General features: G+C 42.4%; 1 long non-coding RNA gene and 1 pseudogene across 1 annotated transcript in view; one reads left to right on the forward strand and one right to left on the reverse strand.

The window, feature by feature from the left end:
- Positions 1 to 2,028: 2,028 nt before the first annotated feature.
- LOC132206094 (procathepsin L-like) lies at positions 2,029 to 26,708 on the forward strand (annotated as a pseudogene).
- LOC132206095 (uncharacterized) overlaps positions 9,560 to 27,393 on the reverse strand; it is a 30,563-nt gene continuing 12,729 nt past the window's right edge. Inside the window, exon 2 of the long non-coding RNA XR_009442816.1 lies at positions 9,560 to 11,159. This is a non-coding gene — a long non-coding RNA (uncharacterized LOC132206095). The remainder of the gene's footprint in view (positions 11,160 to 27,393) is intronic.

Here is a 27,393-nt window from a genome sequence, read left to right on the forward strand (position 1 = left end):
AGGGGAATGGGTCTGGGTGAGATGGTCTCTGGAGGGGCGATGTGGATTTGTTGGGCCAAATGGCCTGTTTCCACACTATAGGGATTTTATGTTTCATAAATTCCACCATGTGCAGACCCAAAGTCCTCAACGTTTGTCATGTGACAAAACTTCCATTCCAAGGATCATTCTTTTGACCCTCCTCTGGACCCATGACAAGGCCAGCACATCCATCCTTAGATACAGGACACAAAACGAGCTCACAATATTTCAAATGCAGTTAAACCAGAAACTTATACAGCCTCAGCAGTGAATCCTTGCTCTTGTATTGTAGCCCTCTCAAAATGAATGCTAACGTTGCATTTGCCATTCTAATTATCAAATGAACCTGCATGTTGACCTTAACAGAATTCTGAACTAGGACTCCTAAATCCCTTTGTTCTTCAGATTTCCAAAACCTTTCCCATTTATAAAATCATCTAATCCTGTTCTTCCTACCAAAGTGCATTACGTCGCACTCGCCCACATTGATTTCCATGTGCCGATGTTTGCCCATTCTCCGAGCCTGTTGAAGTCCATCTACAGCCATCCTGCTTCCTGAACAATATCTGTCACTCCACCTGTCCTTTTGTTATCTACAAATTTAGCAACATTGTGCTCAGTTCCTTCATCCACATTGTACAAAGCTCTATAAACATTTGGCTTATTTGAGTGAGTGAAATGTGTGAGTGAGCAACGAGTATGGGTCTGAGGGGTATTGTGGTGGCTACGTCAGAGGCATAAATACACTCCTCATTTTTCACTCTTGACAGTGATATGATGAAGTTTGAATTTCTAAAAAGATGTACTTTTTTCTGTACAAGACAATATGTGTTTGACATTCTAAAATGGGGGAGTAGTGTGAGGCTTGCAGCTGCTGCTGAGATTCAGGCTTATTTCCAGGCTGACTCGGAGGCTTCTTCCAGTTATTACATTGATAAGTACATGAGTAAAAAATGTTTGAAGAGATGTGGGCCAAGCACAGGCAGCTGGAATTAGTTTCGTTTGGAATTCTGGTTGGCATTGACTGGTTGAAACCAAGTTCTGTTTCTGTGCTGTATGACTCTCTGCAGTATGTGTAAAAGTATGAATGATGAAGTCAGAACCTATTGAGTCAGCAAGAAAAGTGTTGTTTTAAATCAAGAACTCAGTCACAAACATTATTAAAAAGAGAAAACCTGTCCTCAATCATGTGTTTCACACACACACACACACACACACACACACACACACACACACACACACACACACACACACACACACACACACACACAGATGTGCGCATGCTTTCAAACACATTGCAACACAAGATATGTTATACCTTGGAGAGGCTATAACTTATGGAAATAAATTACACTCTGTATGAGAACAGAATGATGTGTTTCTTTGGGGTCTGGACATTCCAGTGGAAGTTGTGTTCAAGGGACATTGGTCCTTCTTCTAAAGTTTCTTGGAAACAAAGTTCACAAATGAGAAGTTATCTCGAGGGAATGGTGGAACAGGCTAGAAGAGCTGGATAGCCTCAGCCTACTCTTGTGTTGTTCTGTGGGGTGTCTCGTGGATGTTGAAACAGGTAGTGGAAGGCTACTCAACACTGGGACCATGAATAGCTTGATCGATGATGACACTTCAGTATAAACTGTCTACAAATCCTTCCCAGCGCTTGTACTATTTCTATTGATAATGAGAATTCACCCAAACGAGTGAAGAATGAACGGATCCACTGTAACAATTATAAGTTAGACCTGTGTTCCTCTAAAGCTGTGCACAATCCTTACATGTGACAACATTGAGTTAAATAATCTGAAATACAAGGAGGAGGAGGTTGTAAGGTTTCACATTTTAAAGAATTCTTTTTGTTCATCCTTGCAAAAGAGGAATTTGCTTTTTCAGCAATATAGCAAAATAATGGCTCCTAACTTGCTCTTTAATTTCCCAATCGCTGAGGTTGCCACATGTCTGAATGAGTGGGCACCCTGGAAGATTCCGTTTATATAATGCGGGAGTCTACTTGGTGTTTGGTGGATCTGCATTCAGGGGATCACTCCACGGTAAGTTTGCTGAAATGAGGTTTCCGCCTCATTCTTTCTGGTCTTCATTGGTTAATTGCGAAGCATGGCTTGTGTTCAATGCTCGTTCTGTGTGAATGTCCGGACTCAACAGGAGAGAAATTCTTCAGTGTCAGTATTTTGTGAGATACTCCCTTGTGTGAGAGATGTTGTGAGATACTCCGCTACCAGTAATGCAAATCCCCACCCCTTTTTCCTCCCTTTCTATCACACCTGAAACATCAAAATCCAGGGACGTTCAGAGGCCAGTCCTGTCCTTCTTTCATACAAGTCTGTTATTGTGATAATGACATATTTCCAAGTACTAACCAAAGGTCTAAGTTCACTTACTTTGCCTGTTATACTCAACAAGGATTGGGTAACTGATACCTTGAAAATTTTCATTTAGTCATGGAGAGCCAACATGGATTCATGACGGAAAGATCATGCCTGTCAAAACTCATTGAATTCAGAGCCTAATGTGTGACTGTAAGGCCTGAGGGGCTGAATGGCCTACTCCTGTTCCTTCATTCTTCTATTGCTGTCTACATGAAGGAGAATGTGGTGATGTGAAAGCTACAAATCATTATGATGCATTCACAGCTCCGACACAGGCCTTTCAGCCTCTGAGGTCCATGCTAGTGTTTATACTCCACATGAGCCATGTGTCAGGCTAATCAGGGCAGGGCTTAGACTGTTCATAGTAGGGTCCTGGGGAGTGTTGTCGAGCAAAGAGTCCTGGGGTGCAGGTGCATTGCTACTTGAAAGTGGAGTTTCAGATCGGCAGGCTAGTGAAAAATGCATTTTGGCACATTTGCCTTTATGAGTCACTACATTGAGGAGTTGGAATGTCATGTTGTGGCTGTTAGGCCACTTTTGGGATGCTACATTCAAATTTGATCTCCATGCTACAGGAATGATGTTGTGAAACTTGAAAGTGTACAGATAAAATTGCAAGGATGTTGCCAGGATTGGTGGGTTTGAGCTACAGAGAGAGGCTGAATAAGCTCGGGCTATGTTCCCTGGAGCGTTGGAGGCTGGGGATGACTTTATAGACATTTACAAAATCATTGGTGGCACGGATAGGGTGAACAGTTAAGGTTTTCTCCCGAGGGCAGTGGAAAGATTTAGAAGAGATCTAAGGGGTAACGTTTTGATACAGAGGGTGTTTTCTGTATAGAATGAGCTGCCAGAGGAGGTGGTGGAGATGGGTAATTATAACCTTTAAAAGGTGTTTGCATGGTTCTATAAATAGTTTTAGATATAGACCAAATGCTCTCAAATGGGACTAAATGAATTTAAGATATCTGGTCAGCATGGACGAGTTTGGCTGAAGGGTCTGTTCCTGTGCTTTACATCTCTGTGACTCTTTGACACTAACAGCCTTCTCCCAACCCTTGTTATCTCACCCAATCAGCTTGTCCTTCCCTTCCTCTGCGCCCCCATCTGCTTATCTAGTTTACCCACAATCCATCTCTGCTCTTCACCTCAACTCTTCCTGTGGCTGTCAGTTTCACATTTTAAACAGCCTCTGGGTAAAACAGTTTCTCAACAATTAATGGCCTGTTGTGGTTTAAAGAATGTGACTTTTCATCACAGACAATAGGGAATGTACCAAAATGTTGACCCTGGGCGGTGATGTTCACATCCTTGGAATTAATGAAATAAAGAGAATTGAATGAAAAGTCTAGGCTAATAATCATAGAGAGGTTTGAACAATGGAAATATTAATTGGTCGGAAGAGGTTGGTGAAGTGGAGAAGGAATATCATTCTGATAATTTATGCAGGATAGCTTTGTAACCCAATTTTAAAAAAAGGTGAATAAGGGCATGTTCTTGGAATTAGAAGTGGGTCAGGGGGAGAGCTGTGTGGTTATGGTAGGTACCTTACTTTCAGGAAAATGTGAGGTGTAAGTTCTAATAGTGGGAGGAACTTTTGCTAGGGGCAGGCCAGGCTGTTCATGAGCTTACAGTCTTCTCAGCTCACCTCAGTGTGTGCACAAGTAAAACACCAAATCCCATCACCAGCTCTGAAGGAAGTTCTGCCCTCTTGCTGGAACTTTCCAGGTTCCAACTTCCAGGGGCTACACCCAGAAGGTACTAGAGTTAGCACTTCATTGTGCACTCCTGAAGAATCAGCCAGCCTGTATCTGGCATCCCCACATGCCTAATACACCGGAAAGGTCAGCACCTTTGGGTGATTCAACAGCACCTGGAACCAGTGTTGCAAAAAGATGACTGATCTGCTGCACTCCATTGGAGTATGTTCCATTGTCTATTAAATGGTAACTCACATCCACAAGGGCACGAAGCATTCAATGTTTGTGACTGCAGAGGATGGCCACACAGAGGTTATCAGTCAGGTACCTTCCATCAGATGCCTCATGTGCAATCAATGTCTGGCAGTTCATTGTAGCGCATCGGCCCTCAGTGAATGAAACAGGGGAAATAATAATGAAGAACGAGGAAATGGCAGAGAAGTGTTTTTAAATACGTTGCAACAGTCTTTCCAGCAGAAGACACTGATATCATTCCAAAATTGCAAAATATTCAAGGACAAAAGGAGGTGAGGAAATAAATGCAGTAAATATGACGAGGGATAATGTATCAGGCAAACTGATGGGGCTGAAGATAGGTAATGTTCCTGGACCTGATGGGATACATCCTCGAACACAAAAGGAGGTAGCTACAGAGACAGTGGATGCACCAGGAGTAATCTTCCAGGAACCCCTGGATTCTGGAAAAGTCCCAGAGATTTGAAAAGTGTGAATGTAACATTTTTATTTGAAAAGGGAACAAGGCAAAAAGCAAGGAACTATCGGTTAGTCAGCTTAACATCTGTTACTGGGAAAATGTTAAGAGTCTACTATAAAAAGATGAAAATGCAGCGCATTTAGAAATATATAATAAGGTCAAGCAGAGTCAGCATGGGTTCATGAAGCAAAATGATGCCTGATATATTTTTGGAGGAGGTTACAAGCAGGATAGACAAAGGGATACAATTGATACAATAAGTTTGGATTTTCAGAGGGCATTTAACAAGTTACCACACATCAGGTTACGTAATAAGATAAGAGTCCATGATGTTGGTGACAGCGCATTAACATGAATAGAGGATTAACTAACTATGAAGGGATAAGTGGGATGGTTGTCAACCTATGCCACAGGAATCAGAGCTGGGATGTGACAATTATTTGCAATATATATTCATGATTTGGATGAGAAAAGTAAATGCTCTGTAGACGTCATTGAACAGACAATCTATTTGATCGAAAATGATCTTCTGTTATGTGGACCACTTAGGAGCATGCCAGAACTCGCTAGACGGGATCTCCAGAGTAATGCTCGTGTGCTTGCCCTGTGGAACTGAGCTCAATGACAGGGGACAACGTAGCAGAGGGGAAATTGGACCACCCATTGATCTCCTCAGACAAGTAAGAAGTGGAATCTGATAGAGATGCTGAGAGAGACAACAAAAGTGATGTTCATGTTGAAGAAGTGAAAACGGTAGTTAGGCAAAACAGATAGGCCCAAGTGAACCAAACAGCAACTAAATTTGAGTGAGAATGAGCCAAATAGCCTGATTCCATACTGTAGGGATTTTATGATCCTAGATCTCTAGATTAAGATGTCTGCACACTCAGAGCCATGAGTCTATGAGGTACTTCTCGTTTTAAAGGAATGTTGACTTTGTTACATGTGCCCTTTATGTTTCTTTCCTTTTCAATAAAATATGAAAATGCCATGCTTCAATTACCTCCCGCTCAATTTCCTGGACAAAGCTTCAGAATAGAGTTATGCGAGAATATATGGGAATTGTGCATTAATTAACTCAACCAATCCTTTATTGCTGAGACATTGTGGACTTGCTGAGTGCTGACTCAGAAGTCCAGCAGAAGGGTGTGCTCCCATGAGGTCATGTTCCTCCCAGATGGCAGCAGAGACTAGCACAGCTCCATATGATACACATGTGAGTGTCAATGCCCTTCAAAGTTGACCTTAACACAATCATAAACACTGCTGCCATAAATCAATCAGTCAAACAGTCAAACTGACTAAACCATCTGTGTCCTCCTGTAAGCTAAACCTTCTTCTTCACTTTTAACTGTGTAATGGGTGGTCTGGGCTGGCATGGTCGCATGGTGCCTGGCACTGCAGCCACACAGGACTGGGGACTAATTCCAGCTTTGGGTGACTGTCTATGTGGGATTCTGCCAGATGTTCCAGTTACCTTCCACAGTCCAGAGATGTGCAGGTTAGGTGAAATGGCCTCATTAAGTTGCCACACAGTGTGCGGAGCTCTTTGGGTTAACTGTATGAAATATGAGTTTGCAGGGATAGGGTGGAATGCTCTTCAGACAACAGTGTAGACCAATAGACCAAGTAGCCTCTATCTACACTGCAGAGATTAAATCTTAAGACTACTCTTGCTCTCTGTTGGCAGGAACCTTTTTCAATTCTGAGAGCCTCAAACTCTAAAATTCTTTTTCACTTTGGATATATCTTCTGTAAATTTTAAATGTTTTACTGCGCTCATGTGGCCATGAGCCTTATTCTAATTCTAATTCCTACAACATGGATTCTTCACAAATTGGAAACCACTTTTGCTGAGGTGACTTGTTTCCCCCCACTCCAAGCTTGATTCGTCTGAATTGAGACCTTGCATTTTGTCATCAGCTTAACAGTATAAATGATTTTAGCCAATAACAATACAGAGGTTCTCTCAGACTCTGGAGTGAATCACATGCTCAGTTATACACAGAGGACACAGTTTTAATTTCTTTCTGATCTGATTTAAAAAGTATCTTCACAGAACCAACCTATGTCCATCTGCTTCTATTTTGAAAACTAAATCACAAAATCTAATTCTCATAACAGTACACCTTTTATCACAATGCATTGATTAATTTTGTTTTGACAATGCATTGTCAAATTTTAATGTTTTCAGTGAGTTGACATTCAAGTATCTGAGAATAGTCTGTGTTTCTGGAAATACACTGAACTACAGAAGCTCGTGGTGACTTTGCAATAAATACAACATAAAGCTATTAAGATGAAAGTGGAGGGCAAATGAAGAATATATAACCAGGATACTATTTGCTCACTTTGTAGTTTTTGCAGAATAATAGCTACATCATTTCTGAATGATTCTAATCTCTATATAATCTCTAAATGTTGTCCACTAACAACAAAGGTTTTCTTCCATTAGATTGTCCATCATGAAATTCGCTCTGTTTCTGGGCTTTGTGATGGTATGTATTCTGGCTGTAACCTCAGGCCACACGTTTGATTCCAGACTGGATGAAGACTGGAAAAACTGGAAATCACAACATGAAAAGCAGTACACTGAGGTAAAAGGGTAACTTTCTCCAGCAAGTATCTATTTCACACAATCAGCTCACTCTGAAAGGGTGGGATTCCACACATTTCACAAATTATTGAGAGATAGTAGGAACTGAAGATGCTGGAGAATCTGAGATAACAAGGTGTAGAGCTGGATGAACACAGCAGGCCAAGCAGCATCAGAGGAACAGGACGGCTGATGTTTTGGGTCTGGACCGTTCTTCAGAAAAGACCCTTTCTGAAGGTGGGTTCAGACCCAAAATGTCAGCTTTCCTGCTCCTGTGATGCTGCTTGGCCTGCTGTGTTCATCCAGCTCTACACCTTGTTATCACAAATTATTGACAATTCTTATTTGGAGATAAAGTGGGAGAAGCAGTTGGAATGGATATATGCACTGAAATTGAAAATGCATTGGTGTTCATGGGTTCTCCCACCCTCTAACTTCAGTAGAAGATTGACCAAACTCACAGTGAAACATCAAGGACTTAGGGTATAACCTTCATATCCCAGAGGAGACAGAATGGAAGTTGAAAGGGGGGTTAAATGAGCAAGAGGCCAAAATCTTGAACCCTCATGGTGTAGTGAACCTGTCATTCACTTACCCGAATTAAAATGTGGTGGAACGTCCCAATGGCAGGCATCAGCAAACCTATTTCATGTTTTTGCTTATCATTAAAAGGCCAGGTTGTCGGAAATAAGTTTTCCTTGCCCAGGGCATAATGAAGTGAAGGTGGGAATATGGGAAAGGCAATCACTGGGTAAGGAGGACCACTGTCCAGAAACTGAAAGAGCTTGGCCAGAGTAAAGTAATTGTCATCCATTCAGTGCACATATCCCGTCTGTTCCTGAGGTTTGCATGGGATCCTCTTATTTCTGAATCGCTCTGCAAAAGCATGTTTTGACAGAGTGATACCCCAATGATTGTCAATTTGTAATCAATAGATGGTGTTATTTGTCCTTCTGGTGCACAGGACACAGTTCATCCCCAACCTGTAATGCAACCATATTCTTATATACAACAGATAGACAGTCACTCTCACTGTGACTCTGGCAGTTTAGGCCGGTTTAGCCTGAAGGGAGGGCTATCTACCATCATCCCTTGGGAACAGCCATCCTTGTCTTTCCCAGGTTCCCGGCAGACAACTCTCCAGTGAGTCATCAATAAACTGCTGTGTCACATTCTGCCATGTTTAATACGTCTCAAAGGGTATGGGGTGACTGACACAGTCTGACTGATCATCCTTGCTCGCAGTGAGTAAAAATCTGTCTGGCTGCCCTTTAATTCTGGTTTATGTCTGGTGCCCAGCCAGACCTCACACTGTCACAGCAAGGGTTAAAAGTCCCTACCCACCTTCCTCATGGGATTTACCGTTCTTCTTCCAGATGCATGTGTGATGAGCAGAGAACCGTGTGACCATGGAAATAATGCCGAGCACCTCTGAACTGAAGTAACTCCCGTCTCTGTGCCCGCGACTAGATTGAGAGTACCTAATGCAAGGTTCTGCCCTCAATAACTCAGCTTACTGGCATTCCATTGGACCTTTGGTGAAATTACTACGCAATCAGTAACAACACCTTTAGAAAGTTCAGACCAGCTTTAAAAAAAATTGTAGTTATTGAACCATGCATTCAATGTAATATTTTGATTTTAATATATTAATGTTCATAATTCAGAGTTTGATGGGAATGCGTAGAGTAATCGGATCAGCCATGATCTTATTAATAGTACAGAACAGACTCAAGGGGCCCAATGGCCTAAATTATATGCTCACATTGACATTGTCATTGTACACACCAATCTGAACACATCTGCATGATTAATGAAATAAAGGAGACAAAATCTAACTTGTGAAATGTAACACTCATCCTCCACGGTCTAACTTTCTTCTGCTCACCCTCAAATGATTTGTTCATGATTAAAGATGTTGATCTTTTCCAGCTCTTTATTCCAGCTACACTTTCCACTTCACTCTCTCAGACTGGAAGATCAAACGGATTATGCTTTGTGTGCGGGAGTAAGGAGAATTGTGCAACTTCTCCAATATGGATCGAATAATTAAAACCTAACTGAAATTTGTTAGTTCAGGTTTCATGCAGGGATTTATAAGGCTATCGTTTTATTTTATTTAATGAAAGATACAGACACCTCATTAATCTAACATCTTTATTCAGGATGAAGAGAACTACAAGAGAATGGTATGGGAGGACAACATGAGATACATTGAACAACATAACCTGGAGTACCCGATGGGGAAACACACATTCACTGTGGGAATGAATGAGTATGGAGATCTGGTGTGTACAAAATGTATCATCTGGGCTCTACTAGATGCTGAATTTTGTGGTGCTGTTACTAAATGAACAACGTTATCATAAAACTTCATTTCAACCAAGAATTCAATCTCTCTCACCAACATATATTTCAGGCAAGATAGGTTCTCCTTTCCATTTTACGTCCCATTACATTCTGCCTGCTTCTGTCAAACAGGTAGTTCCATGGGCTGGGGCATTGTTCATATATCTGCAGTTCTTTCCAAATATAAAGCAGATAATGGACAGGTTCACCACCAAATTCAAGACGACAGTGTTGACAGTACTCAACACACCAGCTGCATGGATCTTCCCCTGGCCCTCACCTGCTACAGTGAGAACTGATACTTGTGTAACACTACTTCTCAGAGTGATCAGAAGTAGGAACACTGTCTAACTTTCTCCTCTTAGATTCAAGGGTCCTGAGGCCAATTGCAGACCTACTGCTTTAGCAGTGACCAGGAGTTTGTGGCAATGTTGATGGTGGAATGTGAGATGCTGTTTATCCAGACAGCTTGGTTAAACATTGATAAAGTCAACCATCATGGGGGAGATTTAACCCATTTCCCTCGTAATGAAAGTGCTTTGTAGCATTTTAATGATCATATCCTCAAATTATTTCAAAGTGAGGCATACTTATAATCGCTGCTGCCATCTTGAACATTTGCACAATAGTCCAGATCAATGTTTTATCACCTTCAGGCCCTCTGTTCAAGTTTACATTGAACTGTGAAGAAACTGACTCACCGACCTTTTCTCCATTTCTTTATTTGAGGCAGTAGTAGTGAATAGAGCAGAATAGAACAGAAATTTATTGCCATCTGTACTTCAGCATGAAAAATGCAGTGAAAAGTTTTAGAAGTTACCACAGCATGGTGCCTATTAGAGTGGAGTGCCAGAGCAGCTTTGATCTCTCGGTTGGTTAAACCCCGTGAACAGGTGACAACGTATCTCTGTGTTGTTATTGATCTTTGTCCAGAGCAATGTCCATTCAAAAGTTACTCATTTCATAAGTGAGTGTCATTGTGTTTGATCATTAGACCACTGAAGAGTTTAATGAAATCATGAATGGATTCTTCCATGCTGAAGCTGATAACTCAACTGAAGAAGATGTTGATGAAGGAGATGATTTTAATGAAGATGTTGACGATCTTGAATCTAATGAAATTGAAGAAGGCGATGATGATCTGAAACTCAGAGCTGTCGACTGGCGTAAAAGGGGTTTGGTTACTCAAATGAAAAGTCAGGTAACAATCAGCAGGAATTCTTCCGTTATTAATTACTTGTGAAAGCTCAGTCTGAAAAAAATCTTGAAGTTATCATGAGCTTGTCTCAACTGGTAAGCAAAGTTAATTTCCATTTTCAGATCCTATTTCCAGGTCCAGTGGATGCAGAGTCAAACCTGACCTTCCATCTGATCAATGGGGTTGTTGCCCTCATCTGAAATTACAGTCACAGCAATAGTACACAGTGACAACGCTAATGAAATATAGAGCGAGTTGAAGAATTTCTAATTTGAAATCAAACAGGACAGTGATCAAAGTGGAATTAAAAGAACAAGGACAATATTAAACTGGGAACGTGGTACTACTTTAAATTGAAGATTGGTTGAAACCAAAAGTATGGATAAACACCAGACTGGCATCCTGAGCAGAGATAACAGAAGTGCAAGGAAAGACAATCTGACACTTTGCAAGATTTGTTACAATTTTCAGTTCATTTACAGTGTGTTATAAAGATTAGCTCCTTTCTGAGAACTGCAGCTGAAACGCCCAAAAAGGAACATCCCATCCTACAACCTGTCAAAGGATTATAAAAAGTGGTGTAACTTGCCCTTCAGCAACTTCTAGTGGTGAGATAAAATAAATTCTTGGCACTCACTTTACAACCAACAAGGAACAATTTATTTATCCAACTCTAACAGTGAGCAAATTAAAAATCTATTAACGAACCGAATAAACTCCCTTTCACTACTAACTATTCCCAAATAAAACCAGATTCTAATAGTATGCTATTGCAATAAATATAAGTCCCATTTATATGAAAAAAGAGTTTAGTCTCTTGAAATTACAGATAGGTTATGTGTCTTCTGTTCCGCCTTTGTCAACTCTTCTGTCAGAAATGTCTTCTTTATTGATTCTGCTGTCAGGAATGTTAACTAGTTGTGCCATGGGTATCATTGCCATTTAGATAGTGCTTTCTCTAAGAAATAGAGGAGCTGTGAGACCCAATGACTCTCTCTTGAAAGCTGAGGACTGTTAGCTCTGGCGGATGTAAGTTAGTTCTGGGCTTTCTCCAGTTGTCCTCTTCTCTTATACGCTCAATGACATATCAATATTTCTTACAAAGGGATTGGGCCCATGTTGTCAAAACCAGCAGATTTAAATTTAATTGTTTTTTGATATCTAAGTGCCTGGTTCAAATTGATTGGCTACATTCAAAAGCTTGTTGTCTTGCTAAAAACTGCTGCTTGGCCTGCTAATTTCTGCCTTTCTATACAAATATTTTAATTCAGCTGCTCTCTTTGTACTTGCAAGCTTTCAAGCTGCTGCTCATAAACCTCCATTTTAAGTCTTTCAGCACAGAAAAAGCACACCATCATTTCAAGGGACAACACCATGTTTCCTCCCCAGCATTTTACAAACACCAAATCCTAGCTTCTTGCCTCCCAATCCACCAGTATTCTACCCAACTTCGTAATAAATTGTTGGGCTGAAGGCTGTAGGTGCTAAAGGCAGAACACACCAGCGCCTTCCTGAGTCAGAGATTAGGTAAAGCTCCCCTTTCTCTTTGATCAGTGAGCTTAGCAACAGCCTCACACATGCTCTAATTTGTCTTTTCCATTGTTCACAGCGCACTTCATCAGAGCTTGTCTTCTTTTTGAACTCACTGTCATTTATTTTAAATTTTCTTTGGATATTGTTAATGCTGCTTCTGGAATATTGTGTCCAGTTCAGGTTGCACACTTATAGGAGGGATGATATTAAGCTGGAGAGGGTTTAGAAGAAATTTACCATGATGTTGCCTAGTATGGATGGTTTGCTTTGTAAAGAAATGCTGGATAGGCTGGGAGTTTAGTCACTGGAGCATAGGAGGTTGAGAAGCAACCTTACAAGAGTTTATAAAATAGTAAAAGGTGTAGATAAAGTTAATGGTATTTGTCTTTTCGGCAGGAGGTGGGATTTCATGACTAGGGAACACATTTTTTAAGGTGAGAGGAGACAGATTGAAAAAAAAACATGAGGGTCAATTTTTTGATATGGAGGGCGGTTCGTGTGTGGAAATGAACTTCCACAGGAAGTGGTGGATGTGGGTACAATTACAACTTTTAAAAGACGTTGGATTAGTACATGAATAGAAAAGGTTTGAGTGGATATGGGCCAAGCACATGCATGTGGCAATAGTTTAGTTTGGGATTATGGGAGGCATAGATTGGTTGGTCAGAAGGGTCTGTTTCCAGGCTATACTTCTCTGTGACTCCATAGGCCAGAACTTGTGTCCCATTGCCATTTGCCATTGAGAATGTGTTGGTGAGTTTGCCTTCTCGAAATACTGCAGTACTTGGGTCACACTATGCTCCGTGGGGAAGGGAGATGCAGGATTTGACTAAGCAACAGTGAAGGAATGGTGATACTGTTCCAAGTCAGAATAGTGTGTAGCCAAGAGGGGGTTTTGCAAGTCTTTGTGCTCCAATGCACCTGTTGCTCTTGTCATTTCAGGTGGTATGTTTTGTGGGTTTGGAAGGTGTCATTCAAAGAATTGTGACTTTTTGCAGGGCATTGTGCAAATAATTAACTCTGCTGCCACTTGTGGTAGAGGGAGTGAAAATTGATGATGTTAGATGGGGTACCAACCAACCTGTCCGAGATAGCATTGAATTTTTTAAGTGCTGTTGGATCTGCACCATTTGAAGCAAGTGGAGAATTTTCCTTCATACAACTGAATTGAGATTTGTAGTTGGTGGATGGGCTTTGAGGAATCAGTAGATGAGTCGTTTGTCACAGAATTCTCTGCCTCTTACCTGCCCTTGCAGCAACAGTGTTTATAAAGCTGGTGCAGGACAGTTTCTGCTCAATGTCAATCCCAGAACTGAGGGAAATTCTTGATAAAATTGTCAAGAGGCAATGTTTAGATGCGGTCCTGTTAGTTGACACATTTGTGGTGCAAATATAACTTGCTACCTATCAACCCAAGCCGAGAACTTGATCACATTTTGATGTGTATGCAGAAAGACTGCTTCAGCGTCTGAAGAGCTGTGAATGTATAAACATCAGCAAACGTCCCCATTTCTGACCTGAGGATAGGAGATGGCTAGATCTAGAACATTACTCCTGTAATTTGATTCACTCTGTTTGATAGGAGTTCCTGCAGGCCTTTCCTGAGACTGAGATTATTAACTTGTAACAATCAGAACCACTTTATTTTTGCCAGGTATGGTTCTAACCAATGGAGACGTTTTCCCCTGGTTCCCATTGATTCCAGTTTTAAGAGGACCTCTTGCTGCCCCCCTCAGTCAAATGTGGCCTTGAAGTCAAAGGCAGTCACTCTCACCTCACCTCTGGGTTCAGCTCTTTTTTCCATGTTTGAACCAAGGCTGTAATGAGGCCAGGAGCTGAGTGACCCTGGTGGAACCCAAACTGGGCGTCACTGAGCAGGTTATTGCTGAGCAGGTGATGCTTGATAGCACTGTTACTGACACCTTCCATCACTTTACTGATGATCCTGAGTATACTTGCAGGCTAGTGATTGGTGGGTTATATTTATCCATTTTTTTAGAATTGGATCAGACATACCTGGATTATTGTTCATATTGTTAGTTTGATGTCAGTGTTAACGTTGTATTGGAATGCCATGGCTATGGGACAAGGTCTGGAGTCCATGTTTTCAGCAGTATTGCTAGAACATTCTCAGATTCTTTGCACTTTTCATTGCCTTCAGCTGCTTCTTTTATCAAACAGAGTGAATCAAATTGATTCAAGCATAGCATTCACGTAGATGGCTCTGGGCCTCCACAAAGTTGAGACAATAGTTAGCCCTATCAGTATTATCATGGACAGGTATATCTGTAACTGATAGATTAGTGAGGATGAGGTCAATTAGTTTGTCCCTTTTGGTTTCCTGCCATAGACCTAGTCTTGCAGTGACATCCTTCAAGCCTTGCCCAGGTCTGTCACACATCAGAAGAAGAGTCCACACCTGAAACATCAGCTTTCCTGCTCCACTGATGCTGCTTGGCCTGCTGTGTCCATCCAGCTCTACACCTTGTTATATTAGAGGCACTACTGAGCCACTCTTGATGATGGGCATTGACGTCCCCACCCAAAATATATAGTGTGCCATTGCCACCTGAAATGTTTCTTCCAAATGATGTTCAATGTGGATGATCCTTGATTCATCAAATGAGTTTAGTCCAGCAGGTATTAATCAGTAGGAGCCTTCCTTGCCCATGTTTGCTGAAGCTGTTTGAATTAATGAGATCCCAATTACATGCTGAGGACTGTCAGGACAACTCACAGTAACTGTATACCAGCGTGCCATCACCTCTGATTGGTTGGGGCTTTCAGTGCAGCAGCAATTTCCAAATGACCATTCCCAAAACCTTGTGGTATTTGCCACATCTGCCAGAAGAGGCACTTTTCTCAGGCAGCACGAAGGCTTAAATCATGTCAGCAATGAGTACTATTATGTCTGCTCAGGCATAATTACCAACACCTCAGGAGCTGGTGCAGATATCCCTGCTCCTTCTGAAAGCTAGGATAAAACTCCTCTCCACATACACACAGCAATGTAGCATCAGTGGAATGGGTACAATCAAATTTAAGGTGAACAGTAACTCTTTCAGTACCATTAACATGTGCAACATTTTCCTATGATTGACAATTATACAATCATGTACATGATGGTATTTCCTTTACCGGTGCCCAAGAACTCTGGCTTCATCACTTCATGGGGTCCAGACTTTTCAAAAACTCTTTCAGAACATAGAGCATAGAACATAGAACAATACACACAGGACAGGTCCTTCGGCCCTCGATGTTGTGCCGACCTGTGAACTAATCTAAGTCCCTCCCCCTACACTATCCCATCATCATCATCCATATGCTTATCCAAGGACTGTTTGAATGCCCCTAATGTGGCTGAGTTAACTATATTGGCAGGCAGGGCGTTCCATGCCCTTACCACTCTCTGAGTAAAGAACCTGCCTCTGACATCTGTCTTAAATCTATCACCCCTCAATTTGTAGCTATGCCCCCTTGTACAAGCTGAAGTCATCATATGCACTCTGTTTGAATTCTCAAGAATGCTAGATCTTTAGTATCAGTGCTGAGAGCACTGGTTTTGATCTGTGGTTCATTTCTCCATTGGTGGATCTTTTATTTCTCAGATACTCTTGGCAGAAGAAGTTGCACTGTCTTGTTACCCCCCTTCCACTGTATGGGAGACCTTCAACTTGGTGAATGCCCATCAGCTAGAAAGTGTTTTCTTCCTTGCTGTGTGCCTTTCTGATACTTTTTGTGCTCCTTTTCAAAGTATCTAGTGTGGAAGCTTAAACTAGTCAATTCCTTCTTGTCAACCATTTCCTGAATCTGTGCCATTGACCTTGCTCTCATGGAGACACATGCAGCCCATTCCCATTGGTTTCTCCATCAGGCTGTTTTTGTTAATTTCATTCGTGAGATGTAGATATCACTAGATGAGCGATTATGTATTGCCATGTCTAATTGCACCTGGAAATGAGGAACTTGCCGGGGCATTTCGGAGGGCAGTTAAGGGTCAACCACATTATATGTCTGGAGTCATGTATGGCCTGGAAGAGGTAAGGATATCAGATTTCCTTCCCTCAAAGATGTTAATGAAACCAATGTATTTCTGAAAAAATCGATAATGTGAACATGATCACCCAAGAGTGAGTAGTAATTTAAGAATCACTAGTGCTCCCAGGAAATGAGGAAATACCTGAATGATTCATTCATGATCAGAGTCCAGCAACACATTAAGGGAGTGCATTTCCAACAGGTCATAAAATGCTACAGACTGATCTCAGGGAGCTCCCAGCCTCACATATGCGCAGCTGCCCTGATATACACGTGGAAATCCAATGGCGGTCGTAAATCCCATTACTCTGGCCCTCGCACTCTATGGTGTTTTGCACAAAGCCTGGGAAACACATGAAGAAAATTAATGAACATCGTTGATGTAAATCTGAGCTCCAGTTGATGATGGATGAAAAGAGGATTTTATTTTTACATCAGCATGTCTTACTGCGATTGTATTTCTGTCATTACCAGGGGCCCTGTGGCTCTTGCTGGGCTTTCAGCGTGACTGGTGCCATTGAAGGACAATGGGCAAAGGTCTGTGGAAGACTGATTTCTCTGAGTGAACAGAACTTGCTTGATTGTGACACAATGAGCCATGGATGCAGAGGTGAATATAAAAAGTCAGCCTTTTGATATGTGAGAAGAAACGGTGTTGAGTCGGAAAAAAACTTATCCATACACAGCACAGGTAAATCACTTTACAATCTGTTTCAAATTCACCAGGTACAACATATTTATGGCATTCATGGTGTTAGACAGTGTAACCCAGCACTGATCAAATGACAGGTGACATCCTACTCTGGATCAATCCTTCACTGAGAATATGCTCCCAGGTTTCTGTCAGTGCCACTGCACTGGTAGCTTGAGGAAGGCTGAGAAAATATCAGCATTCAGGACAGGTCCAGCTCTCTCTCTTATTTCTCCCTTATCCTGTAATGACATCCTGAATCTCCACTGAAAACCTCCTGGTCTTGTGTGATTGCCAAATAAAAGACAAGAGGGTGAGTGGTGGCAGGAAAAAGGTCCCAGGGTGTACAATGTGTATGATTGGCATGTGGGAGGCTGTCAGTAATTCCTATTTCCCAATACCAGGTCCCTCTATAAAATAAGGACCCTCTTCTGGAGCTAGAAAGTGGCATCACAGCAACTTTCTTGTTGTGCTCCCTATATGGGTTCATGCCAAAAGCAGCTGGGGGAGACGTTCAAGTGGTCAACCATTGCTGATCTCAGAGCCTCAATTGCTGGCAGATTAAGCAGACCATTCAGAGAGTGACCATCACAGACTTGTTCAGGGTATGGCCAATTGCTTGTCACCCTCATGTCCAATTAGCTACTGCCTCTCCCACTGCAAATTCAGCACATGGCAGTGCATTAAATTCCACCCTGTTTTTTTTCTCTCTGGAAGCAAACTAAGTTTTCAGAAAGGTAAATGGGTGAGACACTGGCCCAAACCTTGCCTCTAGTCTGGAAGAGGGAGACTCTTCAATAGTTACTTCTGGGTTATGAAACTTGGAGGCAGGTGCATGGCCATCATTAGATATGATGTTCCAAAAGAAAGGTCTTGCCTCATCTTCATTCACTCTGTCTGTCTCATGAAGTCAGTGGAGACAGTCAGTAATGTCTGTTTAATGGACAATAACATCAGTAAATATGGAAGCCGGATTATGCAGCACATTTTCATTTAAATATTTTGATGAGCAAAACACTGCATCATTGTGAGTGTCTGAGGCTGAAAACTTGTCGGTAGAACTTTGGCAAGCTATTCTTGAACATTAACTTTCAATATTTCCTTTTAACAATTAGCAAGGATCCTGCAAGTTTCAGAAAAGTAATATTGTTGCCAAAGTCGCCAGATACAGAAACATACAAAGAGGAGAACGTTGTTTAGCGAGGGCTTCGAGAAGAATTGGACCAATCGCTGTTTCGCTTAATGCTCGTCCAAAGACCTTCCACTTCTATAAACAAGGTAAGAAATAGACTGTGTGGACAAAGTATATTAATTGGACAATCTACAAATTCCACATAAAATGTTTTCAAAGTCAAACGTATGCACACATTCCCTGTCAAGTTGTTTGTTGGTGTTAATGCTGTCTCGATGTGTATAAGGGGAACTGTAAAGCTCGTCCCCTTATTCATGTTTCCCTCCTCCCCCATGCTACAGGCAGCCCAGTGCTGTCAGAAACCATTTCAGTCAGATTGGAAACTGTGCTCAGGAATGGCGATGGGGAATTTACCCACTCCTTTTTGCAATGGTGCAAGCAGCTCAGAAATTTTGCACTGTCACTAACGTAACTGACTGTGAGGTGCAGCTCAGTGATGATGTGCTGCTGAGTGAAGGCACACCTTGGCATTGAGCCCAAGTGTGAGGTTGGCACCACTTAAAGCAGTCCACATGACTGAAAGACAATCCTGTCCCCCTTCAAGGGACAGGGGCTTGAACACAAGAAGAAACTCTGAGCAGAACGGGAAATGAAAATGGAGCAACAGGCCAGGCAGCAGCCCCAAGGGTCTCTGAGACAGCAATGGGGACCTTAGTACAGGAGGTGAACACGAGAAGCGAGGTGCCCTTCCTTAAGCGAAGTATGGGGCCCTCCAGGCAGACATTGAGAAGGCAGAGAGAGCAGGTAGCTGTCACAGTCAATGCTACAGCTGAGATGTGGTTCCCCTGCACCATGGGGAGGACTCTATCCTGGCAATACCACTCTGCCTCCTTCTCTATGCTCAAAGGGAATAGAATGGACTGCCCTCAGAATCACACAAGAATCACACAAGTGCATGACACATACAATCAGATGGATGGCATTGCATATATTTTAAAAATGCCAATGACTGTCAAAAAAGCTCAATATCCCCATATTGCATGCACTAAGCAGAGATTGCTGCCCAGATTGATTGTCAACAGGATCTTTGAACAGTGTAACAAAGTCCAAACAGTTCATTCATCCTGGAAACAGGTTTCAATTTGAGCATGCTCTGTGCCACGTGGGTTGAGTTGTGTTCTCTTGGATAGCTTTACTGGTCAATGTCCTCACTTCCTTTATTGTCACTAGCTAGGTAGCATTTATTGCCCATCCTTAATTGTCTAAAGGGCAGTTAAGAAGCAATCACATTGCTGTGGGTTTGGAGTCACATGTAGGCCATATCAGATAAGGATGACAGTTTCCTTCCCTAAATGACATCAGTGAACCAGATGGCTTTTTCCCTGACAATTGACAATGGATTCAAGGTCATCAATAGATTCTTAGCTCCAGATATTTATTAAATTCAAATTCCACCTACTGCCATGATGGGACTTGAACCCAGGCTCCCAGAACATTATCTGGGTTTCCAGATTTACAGTCCAGTGATAATACCACGAGACCATCACCTCCTTTCATCGTTGCTGTTAATGCCTGGTTTCATCTATATCCAAGACATTCCCCTTTCGTTAGTTCCTGTTGTGAAACATACCACTGTGATGTGGCCCATTTTCATTGGGCTATTCTGCAAGACCCACACCAGACTGGCCAAGCGTCAGAACCTTGTCTTAAATCAATGGTCTATTCCGCTATGACCCTGGTGGAAATGTAGGAAGCAAAGTTTCTTTGTTCTTTGATAGTCTGAGGTTTTCCGACAAGTGTCATCAGCCATGTTTGAAGGACGGGATGGGGGTTTCCCCTTATCTCCCAGCAAACAACCCTGCATTGCCTGAGAATCATAGAATAATACAGGAACCTGTGAGTTCCCTAAGGTACAAGAATCATGGCTGGATACCTCCAGCTTTGTCCCTGCTTGTTATGCAGTATGGATAGAGTGAGTGCCCTTTTCTGTTGAAAACCTCAATAAGTTGGTAACAATATACACCCAAAACATTGCGGCTTTAGTAGATGGCAGCCTGAACCGAGGGCAAACCTGCAGAGGTGGCCCCAACACTGCCCACATTCCTTGCCTCTCCTCAAGACAGGGACGGGGGAGATTATGAGTAGAGATACTAGGAACTGCTGATGCTGAAGAATTTGAGATGACAAGCTGTAGAGCTGGATGAACACAGCAGGCCAAGCAGCATCAGAGGAGCAGGAAGGCTGATGTTTTGGGTCCAGACTCTTCTTCATGAGCAGTTGCAATTTAGGGAAAACGTCATCACATTGGGGAGGTGATGGTTTAGTGGTATTATCACTAGGCTGTAGATCCAGAGGCCTAGGTAATGTTCTGTGATAGCTTTAAGACAGATGTCAGAGGCAGGTTCTTTCCTCAGAGAGTGGTAAGGGCGTGGAACACCCTGCCTGCCAATGTAGTTAACTCAGCCACATTAGGGGCATTTAAACAGTCCTTGGATAAGCATATGGATGATGATGGAATAGTGTAGGTGGAGGGGCTTAGATTAGTTCACAGGTCGGCGCAACATCGAGGGCCGAAGGGCCTGTTCTGCGCTGTATTGTTCTATGTTCTATGTTCTGGGGATCCAGGTTCAAATCCTGCCATGGCAGATGGTGGAATTTGAATTAAATAAAAATCTGGAATTAAGAGTCAAACGATGACTGTGAATCTATTGTTGATTGTTGGTCTGGTCTTCACATGACTCCTAACTTCCCTCTGAGCAATTAGGGATGAGCAATAAATGCTGGCTCAACTAGTGAGGGCCCTCCTCCCATGAATGAATAAAAAGAAAGCTACATCTGGAATGTAAGTATGTGCTCAGCATGAGGAGATATCCTCAGCTGCTTCCTGAAGTGGCCAGCTGTCTAAAAACATCAGGGTAGCTGTGGCCCTGACATCAGCTAGGCTGAGATAGCCATCCAACTCCTCATGAGGGCAAGCCCTGCTCAGGCAGTTCTCAGCTTGGAGTGAGAATAGTCTGGAGCAGTGCTTGTCCTGTCAGGCAAGACCTGTAGATGTGAGGTCTTCACAAGCTCCTACTCCTCACCCTCTGGATATTGCTGAGCTCACTGAAGTAGATGCAATTGCTCTCTTTGTCTGCATGCTCTTCTGAAATGAGGCAAAGCAGGGAGTCTCCAGCCAATGTGATGTCTGTGTGAAGTACATGAGCTGATGACTATCAGAAGGAGAAGATAGTTTTATTGACGGAACTTCACATCCATCACCCTCCACTATGTCCTCACACAGTATGACCCAGAGGATTCTCAAGGAGGTTAATATCATGGTGCCAGAATCAGCTCTGAATAATATAACCTATCAAAGGTAAGTTTTACTACTGAAGTGTTTAGAATCATAGAGTCATCAAAACCAGGGGATTCAACACATTGGGTGCACATTGACCCTCAAAACAGCATCCCACCCAGACCTAGACCCTCACCCTGGCTGTGGTCAAGTAAATGCAAAGCAAATGAGTGCTGGGAGGGAAGGCATTGGAAAAAGAAGAAAAGAGAAAGTCTGTGAAAGGGAATTAGGTGTGAATTGGTGCTGCAGGGTCAAGAGGATGGCAATGAGAGAAGCACAGTAAAAGGCCATGTGTTCCAGAGGAGATGTGGGTGGCACAGGTGAGGACACTGGGAAACATTAGTAAAAGTGAGACAGAGTAACATCAGAGTAGAACGTTTTGCAAAGAGCATTATAGACCAGAAGACAATTTGAATGTAAAACACATCAATAAGCACAGGAAGGAAATTATGATTATATATTTGACAATTACATTACATTAAAGGTGAGTGTCTCCTTACAGGAGTTTACGCTGATCCAAGTTGCACCCAATGCCGTGGCCATGCAGTGCTCTTGGTTGGATATGGAAGGGAGCGTAGAATGAACTATTGGCTGGTTAAGAACAGGTATGTACGATGTAGAAACAACAAACAGCTAATCAGAGCTGGGGCAGTGACAAGAGCACTGGATTTATCCCTGGTGTTTCCGGGCTAGGGAGGGAAACATTCGTGAAAATTCCCACTGCTGTCCCAAGGCACGGAAGAAGGTGCGTAAAAATTCACAAGAGGGACGCTAGAACCGAAAGAATATATTTATCAGAAAATGTCATACAGAGAGGAGCTTTGTTCTTCAGGAATAAAAAAAGCAAAGCGGTAACTTGATAGAGGAGTTTAAGATAATGAAACGTTTGATAAAATAGGTGGAGCGAAAATATTTCCATTTGTGGGGCCTTCAAAATAGGAGCCATTAAAATAGTGGCAAAGCAGAATACTGTGGGGGCTGGGAATGTGAAATAAAAACAGAAAACAGAGACCAGAAAACATTGGCAAAACTTCAGCGGGATCTAAAAGGAAAGAGAAAAGGAGTTAATGTTTCAGGTCTGACAACTTTCACCAGAACTGGAGGAAGTTAAATATGCAACAGTTTTGAACAAGGGGTGAGTAGGACAGAACAAAAGAAAAAGAGTATGAAAGACAGGGGAAAACCAAACGGAGGCTTGGGGACCGCTTTGCAGAACACCTCCACTTGGTTCACAATAAAAAAATTGCACCTCCCAGTAACGAACCATTTCAACTCCCCCTCCCATTCCTTAGACGACATGTCCATCCTGGGCCTCCTGCAGTGCCACAATGATGTCACCCGAAGGTTGCGGGAACAGCAACTCATATTCCGCTTGGGAACTCTGCAGCCCAATGGTATCAAAGTGGACTTCACAGGCTTCAAAATCTCCCCTCCCTCTCCTGCATCCCAAAACCAGCCCAGCTCGTCCCGCCTCCCTAACCTGTTCTTCCTCTCACCTATCCCCTCCTCCCACTTCAAGCCTCACCCCCATTTCCTACCTTCTAACCTCATCCCACCCCCTTGACCTGTCCGTCCTCCCCAGACTGAACTATCCCCTCCCTACCACCCTACGTACACTCACCTCTACTGGCTCAATCCCCACCTCTTTAACTTGTCTGTCTATCTCTACCTATCTTCTCCTCTATTCATCTTTGGTCCGCCTCCCCCTCTCTCCCTATTTATTTCAAAACCCTCGCTCCCTCCCCCATTTCTGATGAAGGGTCTAGGCCCAAAACGTCAGTTTTTGTGCTCCTGAGATGTTGCTTGGCCTGTTGTGTTCATCCAGCTCCACACTTTGTTATCAATGACAGAAAATACTATTTTCTGAAGCTAATGCAACAGGAAAAGCAAGAGGAACTAAAGATGTTTCTAGAATAAATGTATGGCTATCTAAAGGAAATAAATATGAAACAAGGAAATAAAATGGGAGTAGAATTTATAGTTTGAAATTGTTGAACTCAACGTTCAGTACAGAAAGCTTACATTGCCTGATCAAAAGCTGAAGTGCAGTTCCTCAAACTTAATTTGAACTTTTCTGGAACCTTGCACAGGCCAGAGGCAGAGATGTCAGTGTTAGAGAAAGGTGAAGTAAAATGGGTGAACAGGGGGCACTTGCAGTGGGCAGACTGAGCTACTCAGAAAGCAATCACCTGATCTGCATTTGATCCCCCCATTGTACAGGTAACCACATTTGGAATGGAGATCAATTAGATTAAAAATACATGTTAATCACTTTCACTTTGAGGAGATATGATGTGGACCTCGGATAAGGAGGAGAGAGCATAAGGGTTGGTGTGATATCTCTTGTATTTACAAGGAACGGTGTCATACAAAGTGATGGAGAGTTCAGGGTGACTGAAAAGTAGACCAGGGAATCACAGAGGGAATAGTCCCTTGGAAATGCTAAAGGGAAGGAGAATATGAATTTTGTGATGGCATTTCACTGAAAGTGATGAAAACTGTTGTCCACATTTTCTTTCCATTTGTTTCATTGTTTGAATATTTTTCTTTCAGCCAAGTACACTTCTGCTTTCTTTTCTTGCTCCACTTCGATTCCCTTTGTCCATTTCTGTCATTCAGTCCCTCCTGTCTTCCACCTGTACCACTTTGACCTCATCCCTCCCACTCCTTGCTCAAAACCGATCACATTTCGAACTTTTCCCAGTTCTCAGTGATGGACAAGAGCCAGAACTGTTCATTGTTTCACTGTCTCTCAACAAATGCAACTATCCAGCTAAGAGTTTTGAGCAACTGCTACTTCTGAGTATAAGATAATCATGAATGAATCCAATCAGAACCTCAGGAGAAATCTCCTTACCCAGAGGGGTGTGTTAATGGGGAAACTGTTACCATGAAATGTGGTTGAGCTGAATGACACAGATACATTGAAGAGGAAGTTGGATAAACACAGCAGGGTGAAGGAACGGAAGGGGGTGTTGACAGCGTTAGAGCAAGGGGACAGGGAGGACATGTATGTGAAGAAGAAACACTGGCACAGAGTGAATTTCCTGTCTCTGTGCTGCAGACCGTGTATATGTTTAATCAACATGAAACATTGTGTTTATCTGGATGTGAAGGCTTAATGGTAGAGCTGCCTGGGATAATATCATGGTTGGAGGAGGTAGATTAAAAAAACACACAGAAGGTGCTGGAAAAGTTCAGTGGGTTTGGCAACATTTGTGAAGAAAACATCAGTTAACGATTCAGGCCCAGTTCCAAGGAAGGGTCACTGGACCCGAAACATTAACTATGATTTTTTCTTCACAAATCCTGCCAAACCGGCTAAGCTTTCCAGCACCTTCTGTTTTTTTTTCATGATTTAAAGCATCTGCAGTTCTTTCAGTTTTAATTGGAGAAGGTGGTGGCTGGATCGGATGGTGGAATGTTTCAAGTCGGTGGTCTTGTGGTTCAGTAGGAAGGCTCCTCCTGCCATATCTGAACAAAAACCTCCAAGTTCAAGCTTCACCCCAGGACTGGCTAGTCAAGAACATTCATCAGATACTTTATTGCCAACAGTTCATAATAAATCTGCAAATCCTTTGCACACTTTCATCCTATTCCTCAAAGGGGAAAAAATCTGAGTGGAGATAGGAAATGTACAAAATATGGTTCATTCAGGTGGATATTATCAGTGCTCAATGGGTGGTACAATAATTTGGTGACATTTCAATGCGGTGATAGTATTTGGAGGAATGTTTTTAGGGTAGAGTAACCCTACAGTGCAGAACATATGTGTACGTGAATGGACAGAGATTGGGGAACCTAGAGCCACTATCGACTCACCCACCACTCAGACAGCCTCCTGTGGCAGGCAACCTCAGGATGTTGTTAGTAAAAACTTTCGGAAATTCTTCACCCCTATAAGGACAGCAGGCCACAGCCACTAATCTCCCTCATAAAATCCCTACAGTGTGGACACAGGCCATTTGGCCCATCAGGTCCACACCAACCACCCCCCCACAAGAGCATCCCAATCAGACCCACCCCACTATCTTATAGCCCTGCATTTCCCATAGCTAGCCCACTGTCTGCACATATTCCTGGACACAATGGGCAACTTAGCATGGCCAAACCATCTAACATGCACATGTTTGGGCTGCAGGCAAGCAGAAACCTGAGCACTCAGAGGAAACCCACAGATGCAGAGGGAATGTACAAACTCCACAAAGGCAATTACCCAAGACTGGGATTGAACCCAGATCCCTGGTGCTGTGAAGCAGCAGTGCTCACCACTGTGCCACTTATTCCCTAGCTACCTGCTCCGGTTTGAGATGTCTCCCCTCACAGGATCTCCCCTCATGCCATTTGGAAGCTTGTAGTGAATCCACACTCCCTGTTGGTACTGAAAACCTATGTAAGATATCACAATGATATAACTCCTGGCTTCTGGTTTGCAGCTTGCACTACTGTAGTCTTGTGCCACTCAACTCTCTGACTCAAATCAGGTAAAACATACTTGAACTAAATCTAATGTCTCAAAAGATCTCAATCCGCTCCCAGGATAACTCAATTCTTCACAACTATCTTTTGAAACAACTTTGAAATGTTAATGCCAATTTCCTTTTCTTGTTTGTCAGTTGGGGGACAGAATGGGGTGAAGAAGGTTACATCAAAATCGCTAAGGATAAGGGAAATCTGTGTGGAATTGCCAACTATGCAGTCTATCCAACAGTGAAAAGGAGAATGTGTAAAATCGCAGTTTCTTCTGAATCAGCCTGAAAGAAAGAGGGAACCATTTCTGCTGATGTTGACTCATTCGATGCCATTACTTTAGCTGCCTGCTGCAATTTGAAAAGTGGGATAATATCAGCTTCTGCACATTTCTATAGCTACACATAAAAAGTTAATATCATTCTGTGTTTGATGCATGTAACCACAGTAATATCTGAGTGACTACATTCTCCAGCTTGTGGAGAGACAATATCCTGCATGTACAGCTGCTGCTGAGCGATATCTTAAATACTGCCAGCAATCACTTTGAGAGTCTGTCTATTCCAAAGAATTGAAATTTAACATCCTAAAATCATGTGGACAAATGCTCAGAACTTCTTTCTAACACCAGTGCAATGAATGTATAAGTGCAATAGGGTTGCGGAGGTAAATAAGGTGTACCTGGGAGCCCTCCTGGAAACAGAGTTTAATGTGATCAGACTGTAGACTGACACTGTCCCTAAGGGCTAATATGTAATTTCATTCAGTGATTGGCAGGAAACAACATGGCACAGAACAGCAGGAAAACTGAGCAGTTTACATACGACAAAATACCATCATTTCTGAGTTAATGGCATGCAGAAATAAGACTCAGATGTTCAGACAGTCAAAGAGTTTTTGGATTGGACTCATGTAGCAGGATTCAGTCCAGCTGACTCCCTGCACGAGAAATTGAAATTCCCCTGTATCTGAAATCCACTGAGAGTGTTCATTAAAACCAAAGAATTCAAAAGCATCTTACTCACATAATCTTTATGGATACACAGGAAAAATGAAAGTTTTAAAAATCTAGTCAAACTCCTTGCTAAACTTTTGACCAAAATGATAAGACCATGAGATAAAGGAGCAGAATTAGACCGTTCAGCCCATTAGGTGTACTCCACCCATTGATAATGGCTGATATTTTTCTGAACCCATTCTCCTGCCTTCTCCCTGTAACCCTTGATCCC

Source organism: Stegostoma tigrinum, chromosome 30, assembly GCF_030684315.1.
Source record: "Stegostoma tigrinum isolate sSteTig4 chromosome 30, sSteTig4.hap1, whole genome shotgun sequence".
Taxonomy (NCBI): domain Eukaryota; kingdom Metazoa; phylum Chordata; class Chondrichthyes; order Orectolobiformes; family Stegostomatidae; genus Stegostoma; species Stegostoma tigrinum.